We start from the raw sequence: 12,943 nt of genomic DNA, 5'->3' as shown, positions 1-12,943 counted from the left end.
AGATTGCACACAAAACCAGTACCTAAACAAAAACTTGACTAAAAACTTAACACACTGGAACTTGACGCAATAGATACAGTGATAGGTCTTTGGTTGGTACAAGCAAAACTCTTCCGACCATCTGCTTGTAAAATGATTTTGCACATTAAGGTTGCACACAAAACCAGTACCTAAACAAAAACTTGAATAAAAACTTAAAACTTATTTTGTATTTATTTATATCCTTTATCTTTCTGGTACCTTGTTGTACATTTTGCTGCATTTGTCACCCGCTTTTCACTTTCTCCTCTCATCTACTCAAAGGTTAACTGGAAGAGATCCCTCAAAGGGATAAGTTCGCCTTTGTACTTCTTACTAATTGTATGTTATTTTTAATATGTCTTTTTGTACAATAAAGAGTTACTACTACTACTACTACTACTACTACTACTACTACTACTACTACTACTACTACTACTACTACTAAAACCTCAGGTTTAGTTCAGAACTACAAGCAATCCCTATACTTACATTAACTTACAACTTACAACGAATGATGTTGTTCCTGTACAAAGCTACAAATTTAATTAACGTTGGTTTAAAGCAGATGTCACTACCACTGCATGGGCATGATAGAGTAATTACTCGCTTTGATGTAACCAGCCGTTTGCCTCTGGGCCGTCATTCCTAAAGCTTTTAGCGCTAGCTCGCTTCAAGCATGGACCTAGAATTCCGTAACATTTTTCTTATGTTACCATGCGCGTTACTGACCCTTTTATATGTAGGTGCTCGTAAATTGTGTTGTAACAATGTCAATATGAGTCGTGTTTCTTGCCATTGCGCAGTGCATCCTCATCCAGTTGTTATTCATTGGCTAAAATCTAGCTATAAAAACACATTTAACCGATTTGCAAGACCGAAGTGATCCCATAAGTGTTCCCTGAAAAGTTTTGTTCGGAACACTAAAAATGTACACTACACCACTAATGAACACAATATAAAGATGTTAGTTATAACATCGGAAAAGCATGTTTTAACACGCTCAATGCAGCATAGGGGTTCAAAGATCCCTGTTTAATGTTTACGAGTAAATACAACTTAAATTACATAACCCAGCGAAGCTGTTAACTTTGGTTCTGTACAACTGGCTAGCTTGAAGCGTTCGCTTGAGCTAGGCTAGTGGTGGCAATAATAGAGCTGTCTTATATGGAAGTCCTTTGGTGTGCCGATCGGTGATTAGTGCTTTGTAATAGTTGTGGATTACTATAGATGTTATCGGGTTTCATTTGAGAACCTAATGGTTTCTGTTTTTGAATAAATATATTACGGTCGCGGTCGGTCGCCAATTTTACTGTTCGTAAACAAAAGTTATCAATAAGTACATTATAATATTGTTAGTGAGATTAAGATAGCAGTTAGTGAAAGTCATCAACTTTAAGAGATAGATATGTAATTATGCAGCTTAGGTATCTTAGCAGCGAAGAGGCAAATTCACAAATTTCAAAAATATACATTTCCAATGGGCTCACAAATTTTCTTAAATAATTGGATTTAACTAAGAATTATTTTATCCAGCGTTTATGCCTAAAGGTACTGGCCTGCTTTTTCTTTTATACGTAATAAGACCAACAATACTCATCCAACTATCAGATCCTTCAAGTACTCCTTCAAGGTTTTCTTTAATGTTGTTCTTTTTTCCGTTTTCCTAATGTTTATTTTTTTGCCCTGCCCAAGACAGATCTCTTCAACCGAAGCAGAACTACTAAATTATGATAATTTACGACAATTTTATGCGGAGCGTACATCAAAGACTGCCGACTGGTTTCATCTAGGCCGGGGTAAATGTACAACGCAAAAGTTTAATTGTTTGGTTACGGGGCAAGACACACGTGGAATGTTTGCCGGATACTTTAAAAATGTAAGATTGGCCTTTTAGTGCGTTTTTATGCAACGTATCTTAGAGGCTATTCACGTCTCGGTCTTACAAATAGGTATGTAAGTATGAAACAAACGCCTACAATCTGAATATGGGAGCAAGATGGATTGATATAACCTCTTAGCCGGAAACTAGGCTATATAAATACTAAAATTTACCATTTATTTACATATATTTATTTCTATAAGATTTATATCCCCGATCTTTCAGAATCGTTGCGCATGACATAATTGAAGTGGTGACGCGCTGTCTCCCGTTTTTAATAGTAGTTCTTTAGTAAATTAACTTGAAATCGTCACTAGGCTTCATTTTTTCGGAGAAAAGATAGGTCAGAGACAAGTTATTTTATATTTTTTAGTAAATAATTATGATTCATTAAATGACTATCGTGCACATTCCAAACTATTTTTATGAAAACGTAAAGAAACTCAACATCATTCAATTATTCCTCACATGGTCACGCCACGCCATCGCCAGTGAGAACGTTTCTAGTAGTTCCCACCTCATTAAAACTTCCGTATCAAGTGCTCGTCAAGTGTGTTGAAAGTTAAAAGGACTCTCGTGTGAGAAACTGTACTAACGAGTATTTACTTCCTTTTGAATTTGAAAGACTAAAGAACAGATGCGCTGGAGAAGTGTTTTTGTAAGCATAAAGGTTGCATTCGAATGGCCTATTGTTGCAGTGTTGACGAGGGAGATGTCACTGTAAATGGTACCTCTCTTCCTTGTCGTAACCTCATGGCTGAGGGACGTGACGACTGTGGGCAGTCTTCACCAGTGCTCTCCAAGCCGCTCTATCCTGAGCCCAGTGCATGCTAAATGGTAAGTACCTTCCCTATCGCATCTTCGAAAGATTTTTGTTCGTTGTTTTACTTGCCAAATTTTTATTTAACCAAACGCGTTTAATGTTAGGTTAGGTTAATACTGAAAATACGCCATTTTTTTTTAAAGTACGCGTGCTGTCAAACAAAACGTTGGCCAATTAAACATCGAACACTAAGTACTTATAGCTGGTCAAGCAAATCTTGTCAGTAGAAAGAGGCGCGAAATTCAAATTTTCTATGGGACGATATCCCTTCGCGCCTACTATTTTCAAATTTGCTGCCTTTTTCTACTGACAAGATCTGCTTGACCAAGTATATAAATGTATAAAGCATTTTACTAAGAATAACCAATTTTCTTAAGCAATAGCCAATTTAAATATCTATAGAGGAATGTACATCCTTTACCTTTGCTCTAACTCCACATTACGTAAACTAGAACCAACTCGCTAACGATTCCATTCCGAAGGCGATCTATAAATTACGCGGGACATTATACGTCGGCGCCCGCGCAAGTTTCATTATCGCATACCGAGCACGGACGAGTCAAGGGCTAAGGCTACCCAGTATAATCGTAAATGGACTCGTCAGGTATTCAGTTTTTCCACAAAAAGTAATTCGCTTTTTTGTACCACGTTTGGGGAAAATGAGCAAACGGCCCGCCTGGTGGTAGGCGGTCACCGTAGCCCATGCACTCCTGCCATGTAAAAACCACGGAATCATGGTTTTTACATTGGTGTTGCTGAGTGTTAAAAACCCCCGCTACACACCTAACCGAATCTTTAAAAAAAATATGCTATTAATTAAACCTAAGCCAAAATGGATAATTATACAATCGATATTCTATTTAGGTAAAGAAATAGAAGAAAGCTGTATTAGGTAATAAACAATTTCACCAATCCAGAAACAAACACCTATTATAAATCTTAACAAAAACTAGTATTAATATCAGTACCTAATACCACTAATACCTATATAAACATCAGTAACACACGCCAAAAGAAAGGCGAAGAGCCCTGTGTACCTAGGTAACATTCTTAAAACATCGAAAAACTTGACTTTTGTAGACACCCAGTAGACACATATAGTTTTTGAACATGTTACACTGGTACGCCCCAAAACCTTATTTGACCTCTCGTGACCCACGGGAATACGCACACCGTGCACGGCCAACGCTGCGTTCACATTTCACCGCACGTTACATACCTACGGCAAATGACTAATTCGACTGTGAATAGACTAATATAACTTTGCATCGATTTTAGTACCAACTATGCATAATCTTAGATCACAATCACGTAACGGAATAGGTTGCAATTTTTTAGTCAAGTCCCGTATTATGCCCTCTAGATGTAATTAAATGCTGTTTTACGTATTCCGGAATAGGGAAAAACAAACAAAGGTTTAGGTTTTTTATCGACATCTTAGACAATTTAAGGTAGCGGGTAAAACACCTAATACCAAAAACGGTAAGATGATTTAATACACTGAAATATGTATAATATAAGAAATAGGTAATATTATTGAATACATTTGTGAAACGAGATCGATAGAGAAAAAAACTTTTATTTGCAGGGTACTTGTGGCGGAACCAAATATAAAACTAACAGTGACGATATGTAGGTACCTATGTGCTAAGAAATGTAAATACGACATCAATAATTGATTATTTTGTATTAATGTTCCTTTAATAGTCATTAAAGTAAAACCTAAGCAATTAAAATAAGCGTTTACGCTCTAGTGCCTGTTACGTTCTTATTAAATAGTACCTGTACCTACCCTATCGCAACTTCGAAAGATTTTTGTTCGTTGTTTCATTTGCAATTTTTTTATTTAATCAAGCGTTTACGCTCTAGTGCCTGTTACTTGTATGCAGCACTCAAGCTTGCTCCAAATTTTGATTGATATTCATCGGATTGAGAGTGTTTTCAGGAACTAAATATGAATCAGGTTTCGCTAGCTCTTGTGAATCTGAACCTACCAAATGTTGAAGCGTTAAAATAGTAAAACAATAACGCCCAGCATGATACAATAAGCACAAAAAAACGTATACCACTTTAGTTGATTAAATAAAGCTCCAAATACAAACAAAGGGTAAAATGTTTGCACGAAATTTAAATTCATTGAAAACACAGAATCATTCATTTGTCATTTGTTGATGAAATTCGATATTTGGAAATACCTACTCTTTATTTTGATATTTTTTCAATTGATACGGTTCCGAGATATAATGGTTTATATTAAGTACCTACTTCTTTATTTATATATTAATTAATGGAGGCCTAGTTTTAGTTAGATACACGTCATATTAGAGAATTTTAATAATTTTAATTTTCAGTCTGGGATATTGAACTTACAGCGAAATTTAAAAAAAAAATAGGGTTAAGAACATTTTCATAGTGAATTCAACGACGGTCGAAGTAAGATCAGCAACAGCTTAGTCTACCTAGGAACAAAAAACAATTAATAAAAGCCGAAAAGAACAAAATCAAAGTCTTTCACCTAATAATATTATTAGTGATGGTATAATGTGAGGCTCACACATTTAGAATCCGTAATACGAGTAAACTCCTGATTTTAATGCCAGACCAATCAGAATGTGAGCCAATATTAGCCGAAGTTTACGATAGGTATACCGCCGTTTGTCGGTCATAACGTTATAAATTTTGATTTGAATGCCGAAACATTAATTTTAGAAGACAATATTTTTGTGAAAAATATAAACATAATAGGGATGATGACACATGTTGAATTTTATAACAAAATCTAGTAAAATAGATAGCAAACGAGCAATTTATCACAATAATGTGGATATTAAAATAAAATATTGAAAAATTACAAAATTACAGGATCTGAAAGTTTCAAAATTTAAGTTTTTTTTTAACTTCCAAAAACGATAAAAGTAAGGGTACCATTCGATTCCTTACATTTCATCCAAAAAATATTGTACAGCAACTATATATGTTAAACGCAATATTTGACCGACAAAAACGCAATTTTCTTGTTTTGTCCATACTACAAGATGGGCGATGACGTCACGGCCTCTGGCCGTTTTGTATAGGGCGTTTCGCGAGTGAAGTGCGACTATCGGACTTTGACTACAATTTCTGACTTTTGTGTTACTTTAATGCAATGGGTCCCATATAGACATTTGATCCTAAAAACAAACCCGATACCATTGATACCATAAAAAAAAATTAGTCATGTAGCCTATTATGACCATTTTATACTAATATGTTCAAATATTTATGTTCTATATTCATCAGGTTTTTTTTCTTACCACAAAATGACGCTGGCGGTGTTGATGGTCATCACTCAATAAAGGTACATATTTCAAGCATTAAATGCTAAAATCCACCATAACAAGTTATTCTTCACATTGTTTTGTTCTTTTTTTTTTCTATATTGAAGAAACATTTTGAAGTAATACCCTACATATCAGTGTTTGAATTGACAATGTAAATTTGTAGATTTTTGATTGATGCAGCATTCAACAAAGTCGTTGTCAATGATTATTATTTTACATCTTTTTTTACCAAATAAATATAAGTACAAAAGATAAATATGGATTCTAATATTGCACAAAGTGATAGTGCATGTCAACTCACTTTGAGTGCAGGACCAAGTATAACTGGGTGTTTCTAATACTATCATTACTAACTGTTAGTAAAACACTAATTGATCTTGACGTAAGACATTATTCATAATTACAAATATTGCTTGACACATATTTCATATCCACTAATAATCTACCACAACACCATTAAGCCGGTAGTCTGGCTGAATACGGTGGTGTAATGCGGTTGTTTGCTAGCACATGGGTTAGGGGGCATTAGATTTAGTGGTGTTATAGCAATTGATCGCGGGACCGCGCCTTGTTTGTGCTGCGGTGCAAGTGATAAAATATTGTATACACGCCTTAGCTTATATTGACTGCGAATCTGATTATCCTTAACTAGATGTGATCAGTGGTTTCCCTTCTTATTATTTATATTTCAGAGCGCTTTTCCTCTAAAATCTGTGCCGAATCTGTTATTTAGGACAATGCTGCGTTAATCACATCAACACCAAGAATATCTTTGGAACGAAACGCAGCTACGATAAAAATGTGAGAGAAGAAATATGTGAGTGACAAACGTCAATCGTCGCCAGACTCATATCTTACATAAGTCTGGACAAACGTAATCAATTAATATTATAAAACAAAGTCGCTTCCCTGTCTGTCTGTCTGTATGTATGCTTAGATCTTTAAAACTACGCAACGGATTTAGATGCGGTTTTTTTAAATAGATAGAGTGATTCAAGAGGAAGGTTTATGTATAATTTGTTAACCCGTGCGAAGCTGGGGCGGGACGCTAGTGTTAGATAAAAGCCTCTCCAAGGATCTCCATAAGGTTCTTGCACTTCCGCAGCATAATGATTTTCTGCGAACTTCATAATTGAATCGCTGGTAGTGGTGTTTTCGTGTGGTAGGCGTTTTAGTCATACACGGTACACGTTAGCTAAATACATGAAGTTCTGAGCTTGAAGAAATAGATTTTACATGCATGAAGGACGTGTTTCAGCGTAACACTTAATTGAAATGTCAGGCCGCTCGCCGCTCTAAAATCGTGCCATTTAACGCCAACGTAGCGTTGCGAAATTCACCAGAGGCATTACAATTTAATGTCATTTATTTCATACATGCAGCGAAAATAATAGCGTTAGATGATCTGACAGGTGAACCTTGGTGTACCATCATTGTTGCATAGTTAATAGGCACGTGTAAAGCATATATCATGATTTTCATAGTTAACTTAGATTGATGTTGTTTTCAAAGCGTCATTTTATTATAATAAATCATTGGGACGATTAAAATCATAATTTAATACTGAAACTTAGGTACATACCAATGTTATGGTTTGATGTTTTGTTTATAAGTAAAGTAAATAAAAGCAGACCTAACAGATGCATTTCGGCGACAAAAGCATTAATTTTGGTTGATACATTATATTTAGTTTATATTCGATTATAGTAATATCTCTTGACAAATACGAAACTCTTATACATATCTGTAAATTTCGTTTTATCTTTAGTGAATTATAAAATTCTACGCTTATGATCAGAGATACTGATAATAATTTGCTTGATTAAGGTAACATGGACTAATACGTCACATATGGGTCAATTTCACCAAACGAGCATTTTTGTCTAATTCCCATGGAATTTTGAAATACCAACATTACACAAAAAAAATTATGCTGATAATTTGATAAAAAATATAATAAACATTAATTTTCTTATGGGGTAAAAAAATTCATAAAACTATAAAAGTTATTTCAATTTAAAATTTTGGTCAGGGCACGGGAATTAGTGTGTCCATGGGAATTAGATTTTACTAGCACGGAAATTAGAACATGGCACAGGAATTGTTTTCTTAGCTTATTTTGGTAGTTAAAACTATTATTTATGTATATTTTAATCTACAATAATATACTTCAACCATACTGAAGCGGCATCGAACATAATATCTTCTTTAATTTTAGTTTCGGACGACAAATCTACGAAAGTATGATACACTAAAAACTACGTATTTGACTAATCGTTTCCTTGATTTTAATGGCAACTAATCTCTCTTTCTTAGTAAAATATACATATTTCAAAACAATACTTTGAGTAGTAGCGTAAACATGTCCGCCTTACATACAAAACTATTCATTAAAAAGTGTCATTATGTATCTGCATGTAGATAGGTACAAGGTGTATGATCTGGTATATGGCCGTATAGGAAATGATACTAAGATATAAATAGGGGCACAGAGATAAGAAGTTATTGTGTAAGTTAATCTGAAGAAATCGAATATGCTGCCTTCATAAATTCATAACACAAAAAATTGTTTAACCACATATGAGGTAAGGTGGGGTAAGACTATCACCGGGGTAAGACTATCACAGACAGACAGACATGACGAATCCATAAGGGTTCCGTTTTTTGCCATTTGGCTACGGAACCCTAATAAGGTATCTAATAGTATTACGGTTTAATTTATAACAACTAATCTATTAAACGAGCAATTCTTGTATATATTTCGGGGATCTCGGAAACGGCTCTAACGATTTCGATGAAATTTGATCATATATGAGGGTTTTCTGGAGTGAAAAATCGATCTAGGTAGGTGTTATCTCTGGAAAAACGCGCATTTTTGAGTTTTTAGGTAGGTAGGTATATGTTTTCCAAGCAAAGCTCGGTCTCCCAGATATTTAAACTTTATACGGCATACGCTGTCAGCTGTCAAATTTACAAAAACAAAACATTGCAAATGTGATTCATTTTGTTTCATGTAACCTTAGGTACAGGTATTATAATATGTAATAATTCCAGAAATAGTTTTATGTTTATATAATATTTTAATGTTATAATATGATCAATGAATAAGGTAAGGTGGGGTAAGACTAACAGTACAAGGATTCCATACAAGTGATAGTCTTACCCCGGTGTCGTCTTACCCCACCTTACCTTACGTATTAAAATTGCCCGGGTTATTCGGGTCCATCCTGTATGTACTATAGTACTTATACTAAAAAACTATTCACAGATTTTTGTGCATTCTTTAAGATTTCCTTAAATGTAAAATAGACAGATATACGTCGTATTATTATTACATATAATATATATTCAATGCCAATATATATATGTAATAATAATATGACGTAAACATTGCCAATTAACTTACAGTGCCGGAATAAAAGATTTGTTGACAATATATGTAATACTTTCTAATTCCCGTGCCACTTAATCAGCTGTTTTAGGTAAATTTGCTATGGGAATTAGGGCACGGAAATTAGAATTCGTAATAAAAAAATTCGCCAAAAATTTAAATCGTGTTTGACCAAACTGTTATGTTATCGCTTACATAAAGATACATAAAGGGCTCCTAAATATGACAATTGTCATTGAAAAGCTATGTGGAAAATAAAATTTATAAGGGGCATCGAAATTAGAAAAATATTGTCGCCCACCCGGATTCCGAAATACTTACGCGATTTGCTCGAACACGCCGCGGCTTGACTTACATCCGCTTGCTTTGAGAGACAGCCGAATACTGCCAGTACAGGTGAGGCGGGACACGAGGCGGTTCAAATACAAACGTCGGCTGTCAGAGCCCTTTGAGTTTTGTCGACGAAATTTTACTCGCGCGCTCGGACAAAATTTAAACATCGATCACAAGTTATTTACCACAATGAAGTTAATAGTATATGTGCTCAGTGATAGTAAATATCATCTAGTTTAAGTATTTGACACTAAATTAGTGATACTAATGTAGAATTTTTCGTAGGATTTTTCATTATGCTCAAAAGTAGATTCCGGACAGGGCACGGGAGTAGTAATTTGAGCCTTTAGGTATTTTTATGTGTACTCTAAAAACCAACTAATCAGTGAATTCATATGAAACTCGGTGTGAAAGTGTGACTTCTTTATGTAAAAAAAAAATGGTAAGTATTATCTGATGCTAACCCGCGATTTTCATCACGGACAGAAAAAAAATCGTGTTCAGAAATTGACCCATATGAAGGAATGTCAATTACGGTAATTAACACACCATTTAATGTTATTTTAATCGATTAAGATATTACCTACTCCCATTTGAATAAAGACGTACGTCATGACATTTAACAACATGTCAGCGGTTCAGACGCCAGAACCATTGATAAACTTAAGCTTTACAATGGCTAAAAGATATATAAAATAAATAAATATTATACGACATTCTTACACAAATTGACTAAGTCCCATAGTAAGCTTTAGAAGGCTTGTGTTCTGTGTTGTTGTGTTGTGTTGAATATATAATAATATGTAGATATACTTATAGTAAAAATATTGGAAAATGATTACAGATTTGACAAAAAGGTAGGCAGTTGAATCACAAATTTGTTTTAGTGACCCTACATCTTTCAACTCTGTGGAAAGGATATTTACCCCGGTTGTAGTCCTTCTTCCCAAAGGACTTCACATCCAAGACTGTCAGAGCCGAGAAGTTACTCATGTACGACAAATGTCGTACATTTTATCTTTATATATAGCAGATTCATATTTAACCTTGAATGTTATAACAAGGTTCTTCAAAATCTATATTTAAAAGGAAAATAAGAAGATATAGTAGGCACCAAAATAAAGTATACATGACACATTATATTTTAATTGCAAATGAAAATAATTTACATAAAAACTCTTTCACGTACAAATAGACAGCCAATTCGACACCCAAGCAAATTCAAATTTATTTTACGCTTAACACAAAATTAGCGACGAAGCAAAATAAATATTATGCGTGTCTAATATAGCTCTTATCTAGGTCCGGCCTACGAGAACAGTAGGGGGAACCAAATACTAATAACTATACGGTAGAACCACAGAATAACTAATAGGTAGAACCGATGGCCCAGGGGAAAAAAAACAACGGGTTGCACTCCGGGAGTACCGACAGAAGTGAAAACTCAATGACTAGTCCAAAATGTCTGCAGCACTATGTATAATTGATCCATCCTCCTTTCTATTGAAAAACTTTAGTTCCGAAATTGCTGGTCGCTGGTTGCTGGTAAGCTTGTTTTAAATTCGAAATTCAAATTTGTAGCGTTATTGTTTAAAATTCGAATAGAAATTGTAAAGTTACTTTGCAGACCTCGCATCTAAATATATTTGGTCATGATATTTTGAGTTTTATTCACCAGTACTAGAGTTCAGTTTTATTAGCGATTTCATCAAGATGTAGCTTTATTGAATTATGTCATTGAGATTTCTTTATTAATTTAAATGTCATCTAAATGAGTGGCCATCTAAACCTTACGGTCACGTGATCGCCTTACGGTCTCGTGATCGCCTTACGCTACTACGCCTTACGTAGGCGAACAACGCGCGAACGCCGCGCGGCCGCCGCGCCGCTTCGCGTCTAAATCGCTCACGTACGAGTAGGACATACCTATACGTATCAACGGTTTGTTTCATCCTCGCGCGCCGCGCCGCGCCGCGTTCGCGCGTTGTCCGCCTACGTAAGCCGTAGCGTTACGCTGTCTCGAGTTTATCATTTTTTCCCCACCTCAAAAAGTGCCCAGCGCCGCTAAAGAAGTTTTCACTTCAAAATTTGCGTACAGTCGCCATCAGATAATATGGCGGAGCGGTCAAGGCGCTTACAAATGTCTGAACTCGCTTTCATGTCAAGGCGTTATAGTGTGCGTGTGCAGATATTTCTGAACACCTAAGCCGCTCCGATATATCTGATGGTGATGACTGTACCGACAGGCGCAATGTGGGTAAGCAACTAAGCACCTAACAGGCTGGATCGACGATCAGGGTCAACATCGCAGAAAACCGTAGGCAGCGCATGAAGGATCATTGGAGTGATCCTTGCGAGAAGCTTACCTAAGTAAGCGAACTTTATTATATTATTTAATTATGTCCTTCTGTTGAAATCATTAAAAATATTTTTCGCCTGGAGAGTTTTGAAGATATGAATCAGGGATGTTGCGGATGCCGATTTTTTGACATACGCGGACGCGGATGCGGATTTTTAAAGGCTCACATCCGCGGATGCGGATGCGGATGCGGATGTCAAGATAGTACCATAAAAAACGTCAAATATTACATTTTAGTAATTTTTATTTCAAAAAACCGGCCAAGTGCGAGTCGGACTCGCGTTCCAAGGGTTCTGTACATTAAGTCCCAGTCACGCTTGACTGCCCATTTCTAATAGGTTTTTTTGGTTAATGACTAAATTACCTAGCAGTCTAGCACTTACGCCGATGCTAAGACGTTCCTGTACCGATCTGTTCCACATCCGCATCCCCATTAAATCCGCATCGATTTTATGCGGATGCGGATGTTGAAAATAATGCGGAAGTTCCGCGGTTGCGGATGCGGATGCGGATATTCGCAACATCCCTGATATGAATTTACAATATATTATTTCTTTCATAATTTATCAGAATGCCAATCTTTTAAACTACTTGATATCGTTTTTGTTATTGAATGATATAGGTACAAATATTTGGACAGGTTGCTACAGATGTTGTGCATAATTGTTTTCCAACGTGCTTTCTTGCAAACGTTCGTATTTGTCATGATACTTCAGTCACCCTCGGTACCTACTTTTTGTGCCGAGACTGACTGAAATAGCAAGACACGTTCGTACGTTTCTGTGAAGATACGATGGAAAATAATTATGCAATACAA

The 12,943-nt window shown here is 35.6% G+C and overlaps 1 protein-coding gene across 1 annotated transcript in view; it reads right to left on the bottom strand.

The window, feature by feature from the left end:
- The window catches only part of LOC134647819 (dual specificity calcium/calmodulin-dependent 3',5'-cyclic nucleotide phosphodiesterase 1), a 253,094-nt gene that overhangs the window by 228,333 nt on the left and 11,818 nt on the right, over positions 1–12,943 (bottom strand). The gene's annotated exons all lie outside the window — the stretch shown is intronic.

Source organism: Cydia amplana, chromosome 5 (assembly GCF_948474715.1).
Source record: "Cydia amplana chromosome 5, ilCydAmpl1.1, whole genome shotgun sequence".
In the NCBI taxonomy this organism is placed as follows: Eukaryota; Metazoa; Arthropoda; class Insecta; order Lepidoptera; family Tortricidae; genus Cydia; species Cydia amplana.
The sequence above is the reverse complement of the archived record's forward strand: the minus strand, read 5'-3'. Positions and strand labels throughout refer to the sequence as shown.